The sequence below is a fragment of the Procambarus clarkii genome, chromosome 91 (genome assembly GCF_040958095.1).
Source record: "Procambarus clarkii isolate CNS0578487 chromosome 91, FALCON_Pclarkii_2.0, whole genome shotgun sequence".
Classification (NCBI taxonomy): domain Eukaryota; kingdom Metazoa; phylum Arthropoda; class Malacostraca; order Decapoda; family Cambaridae; genus Procambarus; species Procambarus clarkii.
The window spans coordinates 2,187,051-2,211,304 of record NC_091240.1 but is presented as its reverse complement, the minus strand read 5'-3'; the positions used below and the strand labels follow the sequence as shown (position 1 = coordinate 2,211,304).

Here is a 24,254-nt window from a genome sequence, read left to right as displayed (position 1 = left end):
CGAACAGAGCCAAAGCTGGCGGTAAACACAGCTAGCGAACAGAGCCAAAGCTGGCGGTAAACACAGCTAGCGAACAGAGCCAAAGCTGGCGGTAAACACAGCTAGCGAACAGAGCCAAAGCTGGCGGTAAACACAGCTAGCGAACAGAGCCAAAGCTGGCAGTAAACACAGCTAGCGAACAGAGCCAAAGCTGGCGGTAAACACAGCTAGCGAATAGAACCATAAGCTGGCGGTAAACATAGTTAGCGAACTATAGCGAACATCCATGAGCTGGATGAGGGCTATAGGGTGCAGCCTTGGTGAGCTGAAGAGCATGGGGGGTAGTGACCGCTGAAAGTGCTAGTGGAAGACGAGGAATGAAGGAGAAGGAGGAGGAGGGGAAGAGACAACAAAGAGAGAGAAAGGGAAGGGGTGAAATGAGGGGGAGGGAAGGGGGGGATTTGTGAGCTGACTCACTTCTGTTGACTCTACCTGTCTCCCACCGGCGCCACGGCTCCTCCTCACCACCGTCGCCTCCACCTCCTTGCCCTCCTCCTCCTATTTCTCCTATTACTACTGCTCCTTCTCTTTCTTTCCTACTACACTCCTGCTCTTGTCCGCCCCCCCCTCCTTACTCATCTACCCTTCACTGTCATCTTGCCCATACATACCTTTCTTGCTCCCCCCATACACATTACACACTCACCCCCACCCCCCTACACGCACTCACCAACCCCCTCTCACGCTTTATATCTTCGCCTCCCCCCACATTCCATCTTAATTTTCTATAATCTCACACCCCACCCCTTCTCGCCCCCCCCCATCCCCCCATCCCATCAGGACGACATAACCCCACCACCAAGGACGACACCTCACCCCCCCCTACCCTCCCCACCACAACCAACAACCGTCCTCAACATATTTGTTCTGGTTCACGCTTATTCCTTCTCACCTCCTCCACACCCCCCCCCCCCCTCTCTCTCTCTCTCTCTCTCTTCTGCTCTCCCCCACCAGGACACCTGGCCACTCACCAGCCACCTGGCCACCCACCAGCCACCTGGCCACCCACCAGCCACCTGGCCACCCACCAGCCACCTGGCCACCCACCTGGCCACCCACCAGCCACCTGGCCATCCACCAGCCGCCCACATCCTCTCTAAATTCCTGTCCGCAGGTAATATGTACAGCTGCACTCAGTCATGGGGAGAGACGTGTGCTATTCCTTGTCTGTGTTGTTGGTGTTGAGCGTGTTGCACTCGACAGGTTCGTTTATTGCATCCCGGCTTCTGTCTCCGCCTCTGAGGCCATGATGACCGTCCTTGCCTCCGGGGAAATACCTGGCAGCTGTCTGATGGCTGCCTACGCCTTATCTAGAGCTGGGACAATGTATCACACTTCTCACATAAGGAGTTGGCAGCCTTCACGCGACTTCAAGACATCTTCCCAAAATCAGTCGAAGAAATCAACTGAAGTTTTGAGGTAATATAAGGTAATTATTAGGAGAAAGCACCAAGCCATTACGACTATATAGGACTTGGAAAGGATAAGACACGTGGGAAGGAATGGTGCCCAACCACTTGGCCAGTCGGGGGATTGAACGTCGACCTACAAAAAGAGATATCGTTGCTCTACCGTCCAGCCCAAGGGCTTGGCCAAATAACTGCAATTGTCTATACTTTGGAGGCATAAGTAATTAGGAAATAACACTACCCAGGAATGAACTAAATTACGTTGTTATCATTCTTGTCTTCCTGTGCATTGTTTACACAGGTGCTGAGGTGTTCGTGGACATAGTGGTGTTACGGACGAGGCTAGGCCCCATGTCTTTTTGTTCCTGTCATCAGTGTGGGTGAGGTTAGGCTTCTTGCCTCATTACCTTTCATCAGTGTGGGTAAGCTTAGGCTTCCTGTTTCTTTACCTTTTATCAGTGTGGGTGATGTTAGGCTTCCTGCTTCATTACATGACTGTCAATGACGAATAGAGAAGTCTGCCATTTTACTTAGCAAATATTGCAATGCCTTCTGACCGTGAACAATGTAGACAGTCAGGAGTTGCAGAATGTTGACAAGTCTGGTGTTTCCTCCCTTGAGTGAGCTTATGCGATCTCTAATTGTTTCACCACACTCATTAGCGGCTGTAGAGACAATTTTCTTAAGTTACTCGTTAATACAGACATCAGAAGTTATCTAAACACGGAAGCCAAACACGGAGACTGTAAATGGGATAATTGTATCTGGGTGTGCAAAGATAGAACCTTAATTAAATTTATTCTCTCAGTGATTTTTCCCTTTGTTTATAGCCTATCAGTGTGGTATCCGTATTGTACATTCTCTCACAAGAAGAAGTGATAGTGAAGGCAGAAGGATAATGGTCATCAAGTGACTGTGATAGATTATACATTCCCTCTCACGAGAATATTTGTTCAGTTACAGTATTTCTTACTGTACGAGATATGGACAGGCAGCGGCTGATTGAGGGCGCCGTGTTTCAATTAGGAATGTGTTGGCTGGTAATAATGCAACTTCAAGCAGACTCCAAAGGGTTTGTGTTTAGTAGGAGTCAACTTAAAGTCGATATGTAATGTATTGGGGGAAACTTTATCCTGTGCTTCCATCAGAAGTGTTTGGGCTTGCTTAGAAAGTTTTGATTATAAGTCTTAATCTCTATCCAAGAGAGCTTCTGATCATAAGTCAAATGATCAATAGGCATGCCAGGGATTTTGTTATGAGTAGTGGATTATGTCAGATTAAAACCGATAATTAAAACCGCTTGTTCATAACCTGTGCCCAGGGTGTAGTGAATTTATACCAAAATACAGGTTAAATCTGTAGGATTGTAATTGGGGGCCGGGCCTAGTCCACCTCAGCTGAGGGGAGTGTTAGCATATGAGTTATATGTCTGCTGTCTTGTCTGTCTACTGTGTTATAAGGCCATAACACAGAGCAGTGGTTGGGTTACTGGGTGATTATCATCATAATTAACCACCACAGGCCGTGACACAACCTAATGAAATTTAATGAAAAAAATTATTGAAAAATAAGCTCGGTACATTTTGAAGTACTTTACGGTACATATGGTACATTGTCAGCCTTATACGTACCTTGGCTACGAACAAACCTTTTCGCGAGATGGTAGTACAGAAAATACCTGACTTGTAAAACTGGTGTTGTTGGAGCTGCTGCAGGTGTTGTTGTAAGTTGCTGGTGGTGTGGCAGGTATATATATTGTTGGTGGTGTTGTTGCAGATATTATTTTAAGTTTTGTTGCAGGTGCTGTTACTGATATTTGCATGCAGAAAGGAGAATGCGAGCAGCGTGGTCGGTGGCCTGGTTGCACCCATACTCAGAGGTGTTCACTGGTGACGGAAGGCCAGCTTGGTGCCCAGGTGGCGATAGTGAGTATTTAAAGACCAGATTAGCATTCCATACTCGAGAGAAACCCAATTAGATTTTCTGGGGTGACGTTCTTGCATTCAAAGTCTTTCCGGGTACCAGCGCAGTAGAAATTCCTTATACATCAAACCCCATTACCGCTACCAGAGTGAAAACGTCAGTTGTGGTACTTAATCACCCTGAAGGAGGTACCATACATGGCCGCCTGGTGGCGCTGAGCGGCTCTTTCTTGATTTAAGACCCTTTGCTTTACCCAGTTTTATGGAAGAATAATTCATATTATGGTGTTTCATTATTGGTGAATTTACGCAGATTCTCTAGATTTATGTTCTTTATCGATTGAAAATGAGCAGTTGGAGCATGGTATATGAAGCTGAACGTCAGGAGAAAATGAGGTAAAAAGCTGATTGAGATAGCAGTGAGAGCCCTCTTCATCCCAGGTAGTACTTGGTGGCGCTATATATATATGGCTGTTTTGACTTGGTTGTGGCGCAGTGGACTACCAGTTGCTGCTGCTGCTCCACTTGAGATATTTATGTTAAATATCTTGTAAATGTATTAGTATGGTGTTCTGTCGCCAGTTGTTGGTGGTTGTGAGGAACTCGCTCAAGAGAGTGGATGACGAGTCAACACTTGCCCCAGCTGCTGGCGACGCCGCGGGCAAGCGACGTCATCACACGTGACTGATCCAGGCGTGTGTGTGGAAGCATGCTGGGAGGCGTGTCACCGCCTGATACCTGTCGACATGGATTCTTGTGACAGAAAACACACTTAAGTAATTATAGACACCATTAATATTTTACTGTATTTGTTGACCAAACCACGCACTAGAAAGTGAAGAGACGACGACGTTTCGCTCCGTCCTGAACCATTCTCAAGTCGATTGTGATGAGGGAAGTTTTTGTTGTTTTAAGATTCAGTTACTGGGAACAAATAGTTCCAAGTAGCACGTAGTGGACTTACCTGGCACAGGAGCGGGGCTGTGAGGGCAACAATCAATAAAAAAAATAGGCAAGAGAGAGAGAGAGAGAGGTGAGGTATTACAATGTTTGGATATTTACAGTTTTACAACGTTTAAACGATGAAATAACGTTAGAGATTCTCGTGTGCTGTATGGGAGGCGCCGGGGTGGCATTGTCATCAGTTGTAGCGACCGTGCTTCAGCTATGATAAGAGCGCGTCACCTCTGAGCTGACTGGACACCCCTGTCCTCTTGCACGTCCTCACAGTAAATCCATTACCATGAGAAGCCATGTAGATGTTTATCTCTCAGAATGTTTGGTAATATGTTTATTGTTTGTGATGTGTGTCTATGTATGTATTAACACGATGTACTGAACGGGGTGAGAATAGCTTGAGCTACCTCATCCCTTTGTGTGTATTTTACCTCAATAAAGCCACACCCACCCTCAAACCGCCTGGATAGTTTTCTAGATATCTGTGATGGTCTGAAAGTAATTATCAAAAGAAGGGACCAAGCCGCAGAGGCTATATAACACCGTTAAATGTGCGAGATATTCAAAAGGCGCTAAATATCACCAAGGAAGCCAATACGAAAACAATAGCGCATATGGCGAACAACATCAAAGGTAACCGATTCACCAAGGCTTCTATTGAGGGACAGGTGACCGCGAGGGACAGTCGGGAAGCAAGATGCTCACATGTTCTGGAAGTCAGGACATTCAACAAGGATATGTACGACCGTAAGAGGGACAATGCAATTTGGACAATAAGGAGCAAGGCGGCGCTCCATTAAGTGCCCGTGAGTTAAGCAAGTATGGCCAATATGCAACCTCGCCAGAGCCGTTTCCCACCGCCGGTTACAGTGGTAGGAGGAAGGCCATGGGGATATACTATCCTTAAGGGTACGCAGTTTGATACCAGTAACAGAAGACCAGCGATCCTGCCAATGGGCACGGATTGAGGAATGAATAACTGGGTAGAAATGGGCACCTCTGGTAGGTTAGGATAAGGCCACGTTAGTACAACGGTTTCTTGACCTTAGGAAACCTTAGGAGGACGGACTGGGTCGAGAGTCCAAGGATGCCTCGTCATTGACAAGTCTCTGAGAAACGTCATGCATATTTGGTGGACTCATTAGTGCTGAGGGCCGGTAACTTGTACAAGGCTGCCTGGGGCCTGAAGTCATAGAGTCACTGCGCTATGTGGACATTATAGCGTAGTCTGAAGTGGTCACCATACCGCTCTGCTCCGACCAAGCTGTAAACTTTGTGGACAATTCCAGTGAGAGTGAATATATAATCAACATGAGTTACAATTCTCATGCATGTGGTGTGAGGAGACGTCACCCGTGGTCACGACCGAATTTAGGAGTAGTCTGCATGTTAAAGTTAAGGTCACATTAACTGAACATCAGAGAATCGAATACTTTAGTCCTGGACAATGTTCAGGACTAAAGATACTTGTTGGTTGATCAACAGCAAGCTGTTGTGATGACCTTTAACCCCCCAGAGGTTAACAAGCCTTCAGCCCAACAAACCAGTCAAGATATATAGCCAATAATACATGTTAGCTTAAATAAGTTTAATTAACATGAGAATTTTATGTTTTGGTATTATCCTCCTTAAGCCGCCTGGTTCCATAAATGACGTAACAAAACATAGAAGTATAGGATAAAAGGAAATAACTGAGGAACAGGAGACAAGTGTTGCAAAACTAACGGCAAACAGATGTGAATCAAAAACGGATATAAAACAGGAGTTCAAGTTTGAACAAAATGCCAAAGTTAAGTCAAAATACACTAAGAAAAAATTGGATAGGCGGTAAACAAAGGCAACGATATGTACATTATATGTATATGTATGTATGAGTATCTGTTCATGTATATTTAACATTAATAATTATATAACTAGCGTCAAAAGATTGTTATTTGCTTAGCTAAACGAACTAGAGGGTTCAGTTCCTGAACCGATTATGTGCCTCTGTAACCCTTTACACCACCGCCCTCGGGATGCGTATGGGGTGCATAATAAAGAAATTGAAAGAAATTGAATTGGCTGAGATGGCTGACAGAGGCAGTGGCTGGAGTGTCCTGCGGTGTAACACCCAGAGAGGTCAGTCCAGAGGACCTCGGACCTCTGAAGCACTGACGAGTTTGTTTTGATTTGATTCTTAATGGAAACATTCGTGGCTAGGCTCCGCCCGAATCGAGTCAGCGTAGGGGTTAAACTCTCGTCTCAAGTAGAAGATATATTTATCTTCTCCCATAAAAACGTGTGGAGTGGTCGGTCGCACTCCATTAATTACGATAGTCTGTCAAACAACTTTATTGAAAAGATTCCTGAGCAATTCACCCCTACAAGCCTCCCACTTGTAGCTTGGCAACAAGCTAACCCCCCCCCCCTCCTAACCAACTAATAGTAGGCGTGGCAGTTTTGAGGTGTGTAAATGACCCATTTTTTTTTGGGGGGGGGGATAAAATTCAGAGTGCCGGGTACCAGAGTCGAGGCTGATCTACAGAACATCACGCAGCCAGGTAAGACAGACGGGCTCCAGCGGTGACAGGCAGCGGTTCCCTGAGACGTGTCTGTCTCTGATGTATTATTCCCATGTCAAAATTACTGACCATTTTGCCAGTGTAGGACAGAGGAACTTGCCCATGTGTAGGGACTTAGGATCTGTGGTTGATTATCATAATTTTGACTTAATAAACTCTTGTAAAATGTACATTTTTACGTGTCACTTGGTTCCTCCATTGTCATCACCCGTGTGTGTCATGAAGCACCCCCCCCCCCACACACACAGTCTCCAGTACTAAATCGTTTAACTGTCAGTAAGAGATGGCATCAAAAGACCTCTCAGTAAAGTAGTGTTTCCTGCCCCATTGCTGTATATGTTTTGTTTAAGACCTCATTAAGACACGAAGGTGACAGCATTAGTAATAAGTATCTCTGTCTACACTTTTATCCTCCCACTATTCATTCCTTCATTCTCTTGCTCTGGTCCTCCATTTTCTATTCTCTATTGGTTTCCCCTCAACCTTCCCCCGTTTTCTATTCTCCTCCCGCTCCTCTCTCACCCATCCTCTTCCCCTCATTCCTTACTCTCCCTTCTCCCCACAAAGATGTAAACAATCACATCTGTTTCTCATTTGAACTGAGATAAAGCAGTTCCTTGAAGACGTCCCATTGGTTCAGTGCGAGAGTAGAGAGGACCGGGTTACACTCGACTGTAAATATTGGTTAGATGTTTAAGGAAATATACTTAAGAGATCCACAAGTGTTACACAATAGATCAGGTCGTGTTGTAAGTGGGAGGTGGGAGGGGCCAGTGGGAGGTGGAAGAGAACAGTGGGAGGTGGAAGAGAACAGTGGGAGGTGGAAGGGAACAGTGGGAGGTGGAAGAGAACAGTGGGAGGTGGAAGAGAACAGTGGGAGGTGGAAGAGAACAGTGGGAGGTAGAAGGGAACAGTGGGAGGTGGAAGAGAACAGTGGGAGGTAGAAGGGAACAGTGGGAGGTGGAAGAGAACAGTGGGAGGTGGAAGAGAACAGTGGGAGGTGGAAGAGAACAGTGGGAGGTGGAAGAGAACAGTGGGAGGTGGAAGGGAACAGTGGGAGGTGGAAGAGAACAGTGGGAGGTAGAAGGGAACAGTGGGAGGTGGAAGAGAACAGTGGGAGGTGGAAGAGAACAGTGGGAGGTGGAAGGGAGCAGTGGGAGGTGGAAGGGAACAGTGGGAGGTGGAAGAGAGCAGTGGGAGGTGGAAGAGAACAGTGGGAGGTGGAAGAGAACAGTGGGAGGTGGAAGGGAACAGTGGGAGGTGGAAGAGAACAGTGGGAGGTGGAAGAGAACAGTGGGAGGTGGAAGGGAGCAGTGGGAGGTGGAAGGGAACAGTGGGAGGTGGAAGAGAGCAGTGGGAGGTGGAAGGGAACAGTGGGAGGAGGAAGAGAACAGTGGGAGGTGGAAGAGAGCAGTGGGAGGTGGAAGGGAACAGTGGGAGGTGGAAGGGAACAGTGAGAGGTGGAAGGGAACAGTGGGAGGTGGAAGGGAACAGTGGGAGGTGGAAGAGAGCAGTGGGAGGTGGAAGGGAACAGTGGGAGGTGGAAGGGAACAGTGGGAGGAGGAAGAGAACAGTGGGAGGTGGAAGAGAGCAGTGGGAGGTGGAAGGGAACAGTGGGAGGTGGAAGGGAACAGTGAGAGGTGGAAGGGAACAGTGGGATGTGGAAGAGAGCAATGGGAGGTGGAAGAGAGCAGTGGGAGGTGGAAGGAAAGGGTGTAGTGAAGGTTGAGGATCAGCTGATGCGGTAAACAAAATGCGTGTGAAGCCGTGTATCAGAGAGGTCATCTGGAGTGATATAAATATTTAATATGAGTGAATCACCTCTTGGCAACCACTCTGGGCGTGTGTAGTTTAATGAGGTGTGGGAGCGTGAGGGAGTGAGGTGTGATGGGGGGGGGGTAGAGGAGTGAGGTGTAGGGGGGGTGAGGTGTTGGGGAGCAAGCTAGGCCCTTATCCCACCTTCCCAAGGACCGTCTTAGTGTAATACAAGGTTTTATTGTCGTTTTTACACTGGAAATGTTGAATGAAGTTAACGACATCTACCCCCTGACCTGCCTCATCTGTTCACCCATCTACCCCCCTTGACCTGCCCCATTCAACCCAGCATCCTGGGTGACCATCAAGGGACTTACCCACAGAGCCTTAGCTATTTAACTATTTTCCAGGTGATTATATCAAGTAACTGCTGCCCGTGAGGCATGTATGTCATGTCTGATACTCATATTACTTGACAGCAGGAATGTACTCTGTTGCAGGGCTGGGCTCTGGGGCCCACTCTGTTCCCGGGATATGTAAATGACCAGGCAGAGGAAACAGGGTCATTCAGAGCCCTGTCTGTCAACGACGCCAAGCTGACGAGGAGAGTTAGAACCGAAGAAAAATGCGAGAGACTCTCAGGAAGACTTACATGCTTTGAGAAATGGAAAGAAAGATGGTAGTTAGACTTCAATTCGGACAAATGCAAAGTATGATAAGTGAGGTAGAGAATACCAGAGAGACAAGATCATCAAAACGGGAGACAAACCGCCAGAAACACATCTGGAGAAAGATTAGGGAATGTATAGAACTCTGAACTTGGCAGGTGAGAAACACATGAGCCAACTAACGTCTGCATATGGTTGCAAATATTCAGTATTTTTCAGGCCATCAGAACATCAAACACAACCTATGTCAGACCAACTCTTGAATATACAGCCAGGGGCTGGGGTCACCCACCTGAGCCGAAATCATAATATACAAGAGAGAAAAGAGGAGAGACTCCGTCACACTCAAAGCGAACCCCATAACGTCGAATAAAAGAAAAAACGTGAAATATTATATAAGCGAATACAATATTGAGGCTACTTGAGAGCAGGCACAGAGAAACATAAGACTGACCAGCCAGGGAGCTGTATGTTAGGAGGATCTGGTCCAGCACCGGGCCCCGGGGACGTTGGGCCCCGAAATCATCGCAAGGTAACCATGAATCAGAAAAGCAGGGCTAGGGAGCTAGTGGTGGACCCGTGTGTGCACATCTAGGTAAGTACGCACACACACACACTCCCAGCGGCTGCAGGTAAATTTATCATGTGGTTTACCTAAATTGGCGTCCACAGGCTGATAGCACCGTCCGGTGGGTCTCCCTATCTCTCCCTACTCCTCTTTCTCTCTCTACTCCTTCTCCCCCTCCTTCTCATTGTCTCTCTCTTGTGCTGGGGCATGAGAGTGGGGCGTCTCATCTTGGGCCACCAGCTGTGGGAGCGGGGCGTCTCATCTTGGACCACCAGCTGTGGGAGTGGGGCGTCTCATCTTGGGCCACCAGCTGTGGGAGCGGGGCGTCTCATCTTGGGTCACCAGCTGTGGGAGCGGGGCGTCTCATCTTGGGCCACCAGCTGTGGGAGTGGGGCGTCTCATCTTGGGCCACCAGCTGTGGGAGCGGGACGTCTCATCTTGGGCCACCAGCTGTGGGAGTGGGGCGTCTCATCTTGGGCCACCAGCTGTGGGAGCGGGGCGTCTCATCTTGGGCCACCAGCTGTGGGAGCGGGGCGTCTCATCTTGGAGTAACCTGTCTAACATTGGGTCCTCTAACATTTCGATGGTGTTCCACACCCTGATGGCTTGGTGCTGCAGTCTGATGTTTAGTGGCTGTATGTTCAGGAGTTCCTGGAGCTCCTGGATGGTCTGATCATATGGTGGACGGTGTTTTGCTGCTCTCCTTAGCGCCTTATTTTGCACTGCTTGCAATTTTTGCAAGCAGTGCAAAAAAAAAAAACTTTTTTCTTAAAAAAATTTTCCAATTAAACTAATTATAATATTTGTTTAATATATGCTATTGTGATAGCAAAGAGTCATAGCTATGATTTCAGTTGACATTTTTGATTGATAATCGATTTTGACCATTTTGGCATAATTTTCACAATTACTTAAATATTTTTTTTCTCCCTTCCTATTTATGCTACGATGCTGAAACTTGGACCAGATGAAACACTTTTCATATAGAACTTGTCAAAAAAGTTTGATTGAAATCGAACGAGTTTTCATTTTTGCATTTTTGGAACCAGACGTAAGTTCGAACTGTCTGTGTCGAACTTGTAAGTTCCAGTATTGTGCATACATTCGTGTGTTGGATTAGCCGTTAACGACTTGTATTGCTTCCTTGTTTTTCTTGGCCAGTAACGTCTTTGACTCTCCTTTGACTTTGACGAGGTGAGGGGCCTCGTAGCCTGGTGGATAGCGAGCAGGACTCGTAATTCTGTGGCGCGGGTTCGATTCCCGCACGAGGCAGAAACAAATGGGCAAAGTTTCTTTCACCCTGAATGCCCCTGTTACCTAGCAGTAAATAGGTACCTGGGTGTTAGTCAGCTGTCACGGGCTGCTTCCTGGGGGTGGAGGCCTGGTCGAGGACCGGGCCGCGGGGACACTAAAGCCCCGAAATCATCTCAAGATAACCTCAAGATAACCTCCTAGCGCTTGTTGGGCTCCGTGCATAGTGTGTGTGTGTCAAGGAAATACTCCATACGTGGTGTATACACACACACACACTTACACACACACACACACAAAGTAGTTTGAAAATTTCTCAACAATCAAAGTACTTATCAGGTTATCAGGAGTAGACTAGATAGCTCTGTCTTTGCCTCAGGATATTCTGCAACACCGTCTGTGCCACAGAATATTCAACCATTTACACAGCAACATAAGAAACCTGTGCATCTTTTCTCAATCATGGCGGCTGTGTTTACATTAATTAAACAGGTTATGAGCGCCTAAGCACTACGAGGTTTGTTTATAACAATAATAACCTTGAGTTCAAGTGTCTCGTAGGCTCAAACTGTCTTAGTAACTGTCAATCGTTCTCTAGCCCGTCCTCGCCAGCCCGTCCTCGCCAGCCCGTCCTCGCCAGCCCGTCCTCGCCAGCCCGTCCTCCAAACAAAGACCCAAAAGTGATTCCATCCACCCGCCAACCCCCCAGTTGTTTATGAATGAAAAACGGTTTACACACGACTCACAACTGCTGACGTTCGAACACTTCCGGAACAAGTGCTTCACTGACGACTTTTTTGCAACAGGTGGTGGTGGTGTACCGTGCAACAGGTGGTGGTGGTGGTGTACCGTGCAACAGGTGGTGTGGTGGTGTACCGTGCAACAGGTGGTGGTGGTGGTGGTGTACCGTGCAACAGGTGGTGGTGGTGGTGGTGTACCGTGCAACAGGTGGTGGTGGTGGTGTACCGTGCAACAGGTGGTGGTGTACCGTGCAACAGGTGGTGGTGGTGGTGGTGGTGTACCGTGCAACAGGTGGTGGTGGTGTACCGTGCAACAGGTGGTGGTGGTGGTGGTGTACCGTGCAACAGGTGGTGGTGGTGTACCGTGCAACAGGTGGTGGTGGTGTACCCTGCAACAGGTGGTGGTGGTGGTGTACCGTGCAACAGGTGGTGTTGGTGGTGGTGTACCGTGCAACAGGTGGTGGTGGTGTACCGTGCAACAGGTGGTGGTGCTGGTGGTGGTGTACCGTGCAACAGGTGGTGGTGGTGTACCGTGCAACAGGTGGTGGTGGTGTACCCTGCAACAGGTGGTGGTGGTGGTGTACCGTGCAACAGGTGGTGTTGGTGGTGGTGTACCGTGCAACAGGTGGTGGTGGTGTACCGTGCAACAGGTGGTGGTGCTGGTGGTGGTGTACCGTGCAACAGGTGGTGGTGTACCGTGCAACAGGTGGTGGTGGTGTACCGTGCAACAGGTGGTGGTGGTGGTGGTGTACCGTGCAACAGGTGGTGGTGGTGTACCCTGCAACAGGTGGTGGTGGTGGTGTACCGTGCAACAGGTGGTGGTGGTGGTGTACCGTGCAACAGGTGGTGGTGGTGGTGGTGTACCGTGCAACAGGTGGTGGTGGTGGTGGTGTACCGTGCAACAGGTGGTGGTGGTGTACCATGCAACAGGTGGTGGTGGTGGTGGTGTACCATGCAACAGGTGGTGGTGGTGGTGTACCGTGCAACAGGTGGTGGTGGTGGTGTACCGTGCAACAGGTGGTAGTGGTGGTGTACCATGCAACAGGTGGTGGTGGTGGTGTACCATGCAACAGGTGGTGGTGGTGTACCGTGCAACAGGTGGTGGTGGTGGTGGTGTACCGTGCAACAGGTGGTGGTGGTGGTGGTGGTGGTGTACCGTGCAACAGGTGGTGGTGGTGTACCATGCAACAGGTGGTGGTGGTGGTGGTGTACCATGCAACAGGTGATGGTGGTGGTGTACCGTGCAACAGGTGGTGGTGGTGGTGGTGGTGTACCGTGCAACAGGTGGTGGTGGTGGTGTACCGTGCAACAGGTGGTGGTGGTGTACCGTGCAACAGGTGGTAGTGGTGGTGTACCATGCAACAGGTGGTGGTGGTGGTGTACCGTGCAACAGGTGGTGGTGGTGGTGTACCGTGCAACAGGTGGTGGTGGTGGTGTACCGTGCAACAGGTGGTGGTGGTGGTGGTGTACCGTGCAACAGGTGGTAGTGGTGGTGTACCATGCAACAGGTGGTGGTGGTGGTGTACCGTGCAACAGGTGGTAGTGGTGGTGTACCGTGCAACAGGTGGTGGTGGTGGTGGTGGTGTACCGTGCAACAGGTGGTGGTGGTGGTGGTGTACCGTGCAACAGGTGGTGGTGGTGGTGTACCGTGCAACAGGTGGTGGTGGTTGTGGTGTACCGTGCAACAGGTGGTGGTGGTGGTGTACCGTGCAACAGGTGGTGGTGGTGGTGGTGGTGTACCGTGCAACAGGTGGTGGTGGTGGTGTACCGTGCAACAGGTGGTGGTGGTGTACCGTGCAACAGGTGGTAGTGGTGGTGTACCATGCAACAGGTGGGGGTGGTGGTGTACCGTGCAACAGGTGGTGGTGGTGGTGTACCGTGCAACAGGTGGTAGTGGTGGTGTACCATGCAACAGGTGGTGGTGGTGGTGTACCATGCAACAGGTGGTGGTGTACCGTGCAACAGGTGGTGGTGGTGTACCATGCAACAGGTGGTGGTGGTGGTGTACCGTGCAACAGGTGGTGGTGGTGTACCGTGCAACAGGTGGTGGTGATGGTGTACCATGCAACAGGTGGTGGTGGTGGTGTACCGTGCAACAGGTGGTGGTGGTGTACCATGCAACAGGTGGTGGTGGTGGTGGTGTACCGTGCAACAGGTGGTGGTGGTGTACGTGCAACAGGTGGTGGTGGTGGTGTACCGTGCAACAGGTGGTGGTGGTGGTGGTGTACCGTGCAACAGGTGGTGGTGGTGGTGGTGGTGTACCATGCAACAGGTGGTGGTGGTGTACCATGCAACAGGTGGTGGTGGTGTACCATGCAACAGGTGGTGGTGGTGGTGGTGTACCGTGCAACAGGTGGTGGTGGTGGTGGTGGTGTACCATGCAACAGGTGGTGGTGGTGTACCGTGCAATAGGTGGTGGTGGTGTATCGTGCAACAGGTGGTGGTGGTGGTGTACCATGCAACAGGTGGTGGTGGTGGTGGTGGTGTACCGTGCAATAGGTGGTGGTGGTGTACCGTGCAACAGGTGGTGGTGGTGGTGTACCATGCAACAGGTGGTGGTGGTGGTGGTGTACCATGCAACAGGTGGTGGTGGTGGTGTACCGTGCAACAGGTGGTGGTGGTGGTGGTGTACCGTGCAACAGGTGGTGGTGGTGTACCATGCAACAGGTGGTGGTGGTGGTGGTGTACCGTGCAACAGGTGGTGGTGGTGGTGGTGTACCGTGCAACAGGTGGTGGTGGTGTACCGTGCAACAGGTGGTGGTGGTGGTGTACCGTGCAACAGGTGGTGGTGGTGGTGTACCGTGCAACAGGTGGTGGTGGTGTACCGTGCAACAGGTGGTGGTGGTGTACCGTACAACAGGTGGTGGTGGTGGTGGTGGTGTACCGTGCAACAGGTGGTGGTGGTGTACCGTACAACAGGTGGTGGTGGTGTTGTACCGTGCAACAGGTGGTGGTGGTGGTGGTGGTGGTGGTGTACCGTACAACAGGTGGTGGTGTACCGTGCAACTGGTGGTGGTGGTGGTGTACCGTGCAACAGGTGGTGGTGGTGGTGTACCGTGCAACAGGTGGTGGTGGTGTACCGTGCAACAGGTGGTGGTGGTGGTGTACCGTGCAACAGGTGGTGGTGGTGGTGGTGTACCATGCAACAGGTGGTGGTGTACCGTGCAACAGGTGGTGGTGGTGGTGTACCGTGCAACAGGTGGTGGTGGTGGTGTACCGTGCAACAGGTGGTGGTGGTGGTGTACCGTGCAACAGGTGGTGGTGGTGGTGGTGGTGTACCGTGCAATAGGTGGTGGTGGTGTACCGTGCAACAGGTGGTGGTGGTGGTGGTGGTGTACCGTGCAACAGGTGGTGGTGGTGGTGTACCGTGCAACAGGTGGTGGTGGTGGTGTACCGTGCAACAGGTGGTGGTGGTGGTGTACCGTGCAACAGGTGGTGGTGGTGGTGTACCGTGCAATAGGTGGTGGTGGTGTACCGTGCAACAGGTGGTGGTGGTGGTGGTGTACCGTGCAACAGGTGGTGGTGGTGGTGTACCGTGACACAGGTGGTGGTGGTGTACCGTGCAACAGGTGGTGGTGGTGGTAACAGGTGGTGGTGTACCGTGCAACAGGTGGTGGCGGTGGTGGTGTACCGTACAACAGGTGGTGGTGGTGGTGGTGGTGTACCGTGCAACAGGTGTTGGTGGTGTACCGTACAACAGGTGGTGGTGGTGGTGGTGTACCGTGCAACAGGTGGTGGTGGTGGTGGTGGTGTACCGTGCAACATGTGGTGGTGGTGGTGTACCGTGCAACAGGTGGTGGTGGTGGTGTACCATGCAATAGGTGGTGGTGTACCGTGCAACAGGTGGTGGTGGTGGTGGTGTACCGTGCAACAGGTGGTGGTGGTGGTGTACCGTGCAATAGGTGGTGGTGGTGTACCGTGCAACAGGTGGTGGTGGTGTACCGTGCAACAGGTGGTGGTGGTGGTGTACCGTGACACAGGTGGTGGTGGTGTACCGTGCAACAGGTGGTGGTGGTGGTAACAGGTGGTGGTGTACCGTGCAACAGGTGGCGGTGGTGGTGTACCGTACAACAGGTGGTGGTGGTGGTGGTGGTGTACCGTGCAACAGGTGTTGGTGGTGTACCGTACAACAGGTGGTGGTGGTGGTGGTGTACCGTGCAACAGGTGGTGGTGTTGGTGGTGGTGTACCGTGCAACATGTGGTGGTGGTGGTGTACCGTGCAACAGGTGGTGGTGGTGGTGTACCATGCAATAGGTGGTGGTGTACCGTGCAACAGGTGGTGGTGGTGGTGGTGTACCGTGCAACAGGTGGTGGTGGTGGTGTACCGTGCAACAGGTGGTGGTGGTGGTGTACCGTGCAACAGGTGGTGGTGGTGGTGGTGTACCATGCAACAGGTGGTGGTGGTGGTGTACCGTGCAACAGGTGGTGGTGGTGTACCGTGCAACAGGTGGTGGTGGTGGTGTACCGTGCAACAGGTGGTGGTGGTGGTGGTGTACCATGCAACAGGTGGTGGTGTACCGTGCAACAGGTGGTGGTGGTGGTGTACCGTGCAACAGGTGGTGGTGGTGGTGGTGTACCGTGCAACAGGTGGTGGTGGTGGTGTACCGTGCAATAGGTGGTGGTGGTGTACCGTGCAACAGGTGGTGGTGGTGTACCGTGCAACAGGTGGTGGTGGTGGTGTACCGTGACACAGGTGGTGGTGGTGTACCGTGCAACAGGTGGTGGTGGTGGTAACAGGTGGTGGTGTACCGTGCAACAGGTGGCGGTGGTGGTGTACCATGCAATAGGTGGTGGTGTACCGTGCAACAGGTGGTGGTGGTGGTGGTGTACCGTGCAACAGGTGGTGGTGGTGGTGTACCGTGCAATAGGTGGTGGTGGTGTACCGTGCAACAGGTGGTGGTGGTGTACCGTGCAACAGGTGGTGGTGGTGGTGTACCGTGACACAGGTGGTGGTGGTGTACCGTGCAACAGGTGGTGGTGGTGGTAACAGGTGGTGGTGTACCGTGCAACAGGTGGCGGTGGTGGTGTACCGTACAACAGGTGGTGGTGGTGGTGGTGGTGTACCGTGCAACAGGTGTTGGTGGTGTACCGTACAACAGGTGGTGGTGGTGGTGGTGTACCGTGCAACAGGTGGTGGTGTTGGTGGTGGTGTACCGTGCAACATGTGGTGGTGGTGGTGTACCGTGCAACAGGTGGTGGTGGTGGTGTACCATGCAATAGGTGGTGGTGTACCGTGCAACAGGTGGTGGTGGTGGTGGTGTACCGTGCAACAGGTGGTGGTGGTGGTGTACCGTGCAACAGGTGGTGGTGGTGGTGTACCGTGCAACAGGTGGTGGTGGTGGTGGTGTACCATGCAACAGGTGGTGGTGGTGGTGTACCGTGCAACAGGTGGTGGTGGTGTACCGTGCAACAGGTGGTGGTGGTGGTGTACCGTGCAACAGGTGGTGGTGGTGGTGGTGTACCATGCAACAGGTGGTGGTGTACCGTGCAACAGGTGGTGGTGGTGGTGTACCGTGCAACAGGTGGTGGTGGTGGTGTACCGTGCAACAGGGAAGGGACCTGTAGTCTAGAAAGGTAGCGAGGGACAGTAATGGCGAAGATGTTTTAAGATATTACTAGAAAACTTGTAGAGTGAGAGGTGTGTAAGACACCATGGGACCAGGGAGCGTGCATGGGAGACACCGGGAGGAGGAACGGGTGAGAGTGAGAGAGAGAGAGAGAGAGGTGCCTCACCTGCTGGGATCTGGGAGAGGGAGGGAGAGAGGCAGGAGCGATCAACTGAAGCCTCAGGAGGCGAGCACTGACTAACGTCCACCCTCACTCGCAGCGGCTCACGCACTGACCGCCCCTCCCTGCACTCCCTCCATGCACACGCACTCTACCCTTCATCACACGCACTCTCCCTCGAGGGCAACACACCTTGCACGCTGGGGGAGATATTCTCCCTCAGGTTGCTTGACGCCGAGGGAGGAGAGGGCCAGCCCTGAGGGAGAGCCGAGGGTTAGGGGCAGCTATGCACCTGAGCCCCACACGTGGCCAGGTAAACAATGACGTAATCACCTCTCACCGCGCGTGCGCGCAAGCTGTTTAGGCTTACGGCCTGTGAATGATAAACGCTTCAAGTTGATCTGCGAGACACGCGAAACATATGCATGAATAAAGATTTTCAATTTGAATTCAAATGCAGGCCGGAGGAGCGGTGGAATTCCCTGTGTGAACTCGCCTAATTGTGCTTGCGGGAGTTGAGCTCTGCTCTTTCGGTCCGCCTCTCAACTGTCAATCAACTGTTTACTAACTACTTTTTTCCCCACACACCACACACACACACACCCCAGGAAGCAGCCCGTGACAGCTGACTAACTCCCAGGTATCTATTTACTGCTAGGTAACAGGAGCATCAGGGTGAAAGAAACTCTGCCCATTGTTTCTTGCCGGCGCCGGGAATTGAACCCGGGACCACAGGATCACACGTCCAGCGTGCTGTCCAGTCAGCCACCGGCCCCTGTGTGTGTGTGTGTGTATCAGTGGGTGGTAGGTGACGGCAGTTATCCTGGGGCTCCCCTCCCCTTCCCCCTCCTGGGACACCTCCACCCCCCCCCCAACCTCTCAGATGAACCTGGATCACCTTGACTTGTCACCTGGCTCCAGCCTCCTCTTCCGTTCCTGTCGTCTTCCAGTGTTTGGGTCTTCTCGCACGCGTCTTCTCTCCTGAGCATCTCCCCGTGATGCTGCTCGCTCTCTCGACACCCTCACCAACGCCCCAGACTGCGTGGTGTGGATGTCCGGTGTCTGTGACCTCCACATGGGTGAGGAGATGTGTGAGTGATCCCTTCAGATGCGAGGAGATGGTATTAATAACACCTACAGGTATGAGATGGTATCAGTGACCCCCACAGGTGTGTGGTGATGGTGTGGCTGACACACAAAGGTGTGAGACGATGGAATTAATGACCCTCCTCCACCCCACAGGGATGAGATGATGTGACTCCTGTAGCGAGGCCCGCCCTGGCCCCAGCAGTGACAGCTCCCAGCGCATGGTGGGGCACTGTCACTGGTTACAGGTCCAGGGGGCGCTGTACTATTTGGTTACAGGCCCAGGGGGCGCTGTACTCTTTGGTTACAGGTCCAGGGGGCGCTGTACTATTTGGTTACAGGCCCAGGGGGCGCTGTACTCTTTGGTTACAGGCCCAGGGGGCGCTGTACTCTTTGGTTACAGGCCCAGGGGGCGCTGTACTCTTTGGTTACAGGCCCAGGGGGCGCTGTACTCTTTGGTTACAGGCCCAGGGGGCGCTGTACTCTTTGGTTACAGGCCCAGGGGGCGCTGTACTCTTTGGTTACAGGCCCAGGGGGCGCTGTACTCTTTGGTTACAGGCCCAGGGGGCGCTGTACTCTTTGGTTACAGGCCCAGGGGGCGCTGTACTATTTGGTTACGCCCATGGGACCTGCATGAGGTCCTGGTTGCAATATACAAATATAATTGTTACCCATCATAGCTTTCCTTTTCGAGTTTCAAGTCTCGTTTTCTTCTAAATATATTATGGTTAACAAATATATTTACCAAAGGACCACATGATATTTTAATAACAAACAAATGATCATGGTACAGTGTTACTTAGCCACTGTAGTATTGGCATAAGACGCACAATTAATGTAAAATGTTATGCATTTTAAGTACTGTAATTAATTGTATCCAGCATCTATAGTGTGGTGTCACTATCGCCAACTTTGCATGAGGGTAGAACCCTTGCACTGTGTCTCACGGTACAGCTCAACTCCGGGCACTGTGACGTTTGTTCCAAGAGCCTCTGAGAAGCCAATTACTAACGACCTGACCAGTCTCTGCTGTAAATTATCGTGAAGCAGCCCTTGTTGACTGCTCCAGCTGGACAACACTACAAGAGAACCTGGTAATGGCAATATCTGAATTATAATAATATACATGACAAATACATTTACTAGCATGGTATTCCTCGCCATAACCCTAAGCCTCTACAACACACAAATTGTCCTCGTCTCACCATTAAGCAACATCTGCCTCACAAGAGGCATACTTAAGCCAGTTACCAAGGAGCACGAATAAAAAAATAAGAACGGCCTAGTTAGAAAAGAACAAGTAAAGAGATACTCGGCAGATCTCGAACCCATTGTTGATGTGACGACTTATTCTGAATTTTGTAACAAGCTCATCAAGATTGTAACTTGCTTAGCTAAATGAATTGTGGGGTTCAGTCCCTGAGCCCATTATGTGCCTCTGTAACCCTTTCCACTACCGCCCACGAGATGGGTATTGTCACGGGGGGTGGGCCGGGGCTCTGCTAGCACTCAGCTGCTAGGGACTCAAAAGGCCGAACACTCAGCCCCTCCGACTCCCGGGATTCACCGGAGTCTCCTTGGTCACACAGGAGAGGACCAACAATGCCCATCTCCACAGGTCTTTGCTTCCACCACAAAAGAGGTGCCACTGATTCACCCTGGAAGCCCTTCAGTCAAACACGGGGAAACTGCTGTTAAATTAACAGTTCCGGCTTAGACCCGTGGAGGAGTGAAGGAAGACTCAGGCTTACCTTATAACCATAACCTCCCCGAGTCTTGCCTGCCAGACAAAAAGGTTGCAGGAACTCCTTTCCCGCCTGTCTTCTCTATCTTCTTCTTAACAAGGTCGCCAGCTGGGTTATTATATCTGCACCCCAGCAATGCAGTTCAGTGGGTGTATTATATATTGTTTGTAGCCAGAAGACTGCTACTCTCATAGATCTGCTACTAGACTGTCGGCCCAGGGTACTCTCCCCCAGGAGAGTACCTGTGTGGCTTTACCTCTCTCTAGCCACTACGTTACTAGTTGCCACTATTCAGGCACTGATACTGATCGGATGGCTAAGGGTACACTTTTATATAAGTCCGTGCTGTCTTTATCACTCTCCAGGCAATAAGAACTTTTATAGAGAACGTAGTGTTTCCTAGGTGGTACTATGATAACCTTCGTGTATGCTCATAGAGAAATATTATAAATGGAGGCACACTTAAACAATGATAAAAGTGTGAATTTACTGATGCAAATTACATGAACACACATACAATCACAAGTAATACATGAATATGAAAATAAGGATAATAAGTCTGGAGATCGTCAGCCTCTTCTTCCACGACCTCCAACACTCCTTCAACTGGGCAGAAAGACAGGAGTCCCACACTCTCTCACGGGAGGGCCTCTTCACCACGTCGGCGCCTCTTCTTCACTGTCCTGCCATCCATACACACTGTCCCCTCTGACAGTCCTGGACACAAGCTGCCTTGCAGCCTATCCTACTACTAAAGTATTAATGTCCTATTGCCACATACATAAGTAAATATTGTGGCCTAACTAGCTTACTCACACAAGGGGTAATGGGAGGGAAAATGATCTAACTTACATTCCTGGCTCACGACGCCTGTCCCTCGATGGTGTGAGGTTCCCACGCTTCCTGAGTCGATCCTTGACGATCCAGGAACGTTCCACAGGTCCTCAGGTGTCGTGGAGCCTTCGCGTCGTCGCCGTTCCAATCCCTGAGATTCAGCTACCCCAATCCTGGTTCATCGATGGGCGCTGAGCTAATCACTATTTTCCCACACTCGCCCCTTCCACAAGGCGTTGCTCCTTGTCCTAGCAACGGTGTCGTCTTTCCAAAACTCTCAGTGGATGTGACCCGGTCACAGCTAGGCCTGCCCGCCACACCTTTCCAGGCCCTCAACGTCCAGCGTCGTCGCCGAATATTTTCCAAGTTTGACACTCTTTTGCTCAATAAACTTGGTTCCTTTTTGCTTCCCAGAAGCGCGGGGTCTCCAATACATGAGATGGGTTCGATAGCCAGCTCTAATCCACTAAGAAAGGCTTGTAGAGCCTCAAATCCTTGAGAGCTGACCGAGGTGCGTCCTCTCGCCTTCACGGTCAGGTCAACTCTGACGTTGGCGCCGCCCGGGGCACTCGGTGACGTCATGGCGGGCCCTGATTGGTCGCCCGCGACCTAAGTCGGCCAATCCGCGATCGGCTAGTGTCCCTTCCAAAACGTCATATCTGCATTAGGGGATACTCTTTCATTTTGTATCAGGGCGCCAATTTCCCCTTACTTACAACTTATAATGTAACTTTCTCCCTTAACTGGCAGCCGGTCTGGTCGCCACATATATCAATAGACTCCCTGAACCTCAGAGAATCAGTAGGGAGAGCTGATATGACTCTTAAAGCAGGCAAACGAAAGAAATAGGAGAGGGCACCGTAACAGTATGGAGTGCATAATAAATGAACTAAACTAAACTAACACACCAATATAATAATAAGAACTAACTATCCTATTTAAAAAAGAAAAGAATTAAAAGAAAAAAGAAACAAAAGGAAACATGAAAGCCTATGAAAATTAGGTTTTTTTTCATTTTCATCTCAAATATCCTAGGATCTAACAAATCCATTCAAACAAACCCACATAACAAAGCCATTAAACTCTCCAAAGATGGAAAAAAAACACGGGATTTAGAAACTGCAACTGAATTTAATAGTTCCTTCTCGTCAATTGGTATCAACCTTGCAGGAAATATCCCAGAGACCCAGACACGTGCATATCTCACGGGCAGCTATCCTAACTACTCCTTTTGTCAATCAGCCCGACAAACATTGTCTCTGTTACCAATTGTTGCACCATTCTACCATTGTTACCAATAATTCAATAATTCACTCATTTACAGCCAAAGGCAGGAACATTCGTAAAGCACAAACTGATATACAAGTGTTATTCATATTCCTGCATCTGGCATAACTTCGCTTTTCAAAGTAACTCCAGTTCATAACAGGGTGATACAGCTAACAATCAATTGCAGGCATTTGCAATTATATACATCTGATAATTGTTTTACCGTTTTAAAATGATAAAACCTACCATTGTTACCAAAAGTATTTGAAAAGATTATTTAAAAAGAGCTTTATTCCTTCCTTGTAAAATTCAATATACAATATGCAGACGAAGAGTTACAACGTATCTGAAGATTTGACCAAACCGTCGACGACGATCGTTTGGTCATTCAGTATACAGTATTAAGTTCCAACTAATTCGGCTTCGAATACCAAAGATTTACCAATGATGTCATTATTGGCTTGCTTGATTTAATCTACACAGTTCAATTGGTCTCTTCACTGACCTGACCAGTGTTCGCGACATGGTGTTTCCAGGATCAGGTTGGGTTACCGTTACCTGTGGCAGGTGACTACAGGTGACGGATCTCCCAATCCTGAGCACTCCAGGTGCAAACTCTGTGAGCAGGAACTGGGGCATGATCTCCCACACTTCATCACCCAATGTCCAGTTATTAGATCCATCAGACCCCCCCCCCCCCCCCCCAGCGACAGCATGAGGTACCTGGAGCATTGTAGTCACTTGATTAACTCTCGTGTTCTTGATATCTTCATAATGCACCCAAAATTTGCCAGTGCAGGTTACTGGTTAGGCCCTGTATAACTAACCCTCCTGTGTGATGGGGATTTTTAGCATCACGTCTTAACATGCTTTGTGCTCCCTTTCATACAGTCTAGGGTAGCTGCACAAATGCAAATGTACCTAAATGTGTTAATAAAACAAACTGACTGACCTGAGAAAGGCTTTCGATACCTTAAATCATAATAACCTACTTAAACTGCAGCATTATGTAATTCGAGGCCTTGCGTTGAACTATCCACGATCGTAGCTCATCAAAAACACATATCAATTGATTGGCAGTTGAGAGGCGGGACCAAAGAGCCAGAGCTCGACCCCCGCAAGCACAATTAGGTGAGTACATAGCCATAAATGACAACCTCTCCCAGTAACCATAAGAGTGCCACAGGGTAGCATCTTTGGACCTTCCCTTGTATCTTATATACATCAATGACATCCCAAATGTCTCTACCGTTCTTAAACCTATAATATTTGCTGACGATACTACCTTCAACTTTTCAAACCCCATTCTAAATAATACTCATATAAACTCACTCTAAATAATATTGTAAATAACGAGTTTGAAAAGTCCAGGGATGCAGGCCCCATTCCTGAACCTCTTGAGTTTCTTGATGTCTTGAACCAGAAACTAACTTCCTTAGCTAAATTAATTTTTAGGTCAAGTTTCTGAGCCCATTATGTCCCTCTGTAATTGTAGATAATAAACTAAATACAAAAAAATCAGGGTATACCAGAATGTGTAGTGGTTCGTCGGTTACAATACGTGTAGTTAAACTTCAAGTGTATTAAAAATTAGTAAATACGATATACTGAAAATTTGCAACATGAGTACGATTAATATTAAGCAAAGTATATAAAATTAGTGACAAGTATACACTGAATCTGCAGTGATAATTACTGCAATAAATGACATGAAAGAAGCAAT

At 49.9% G+C, this 24,254-nt stretch overlaps 1 protein-coding gene across 3 annotated transcripts in view; it reads right to left on the bottom strand.

Moving 5' to 3' along the window:
• Positions 1 to 17,731, bottom strand: part of LOC123773913 (glutathione S-transferase 1-1) — a 227,423-nt gene extending 209,692 nt beyond the window's left edge. Inside the window, exon 1 of one of the 3 annotated variants that reach the window (XM_045767879.2) lies at positions 17,604 to 17,731. The gene's annotated coding sequence lies outside the window, so the exon portion shown is untranslated. The remainder of the gene's footprint in view (positions 1 to 17,603) is intronic. The other 2 variants (XM_045767878.2, XM_045767882.2) reach the window with 2 other exon arrangements.
• Positions 17,732 to 24,254: the final 6,523 nt, after the last annotated feature.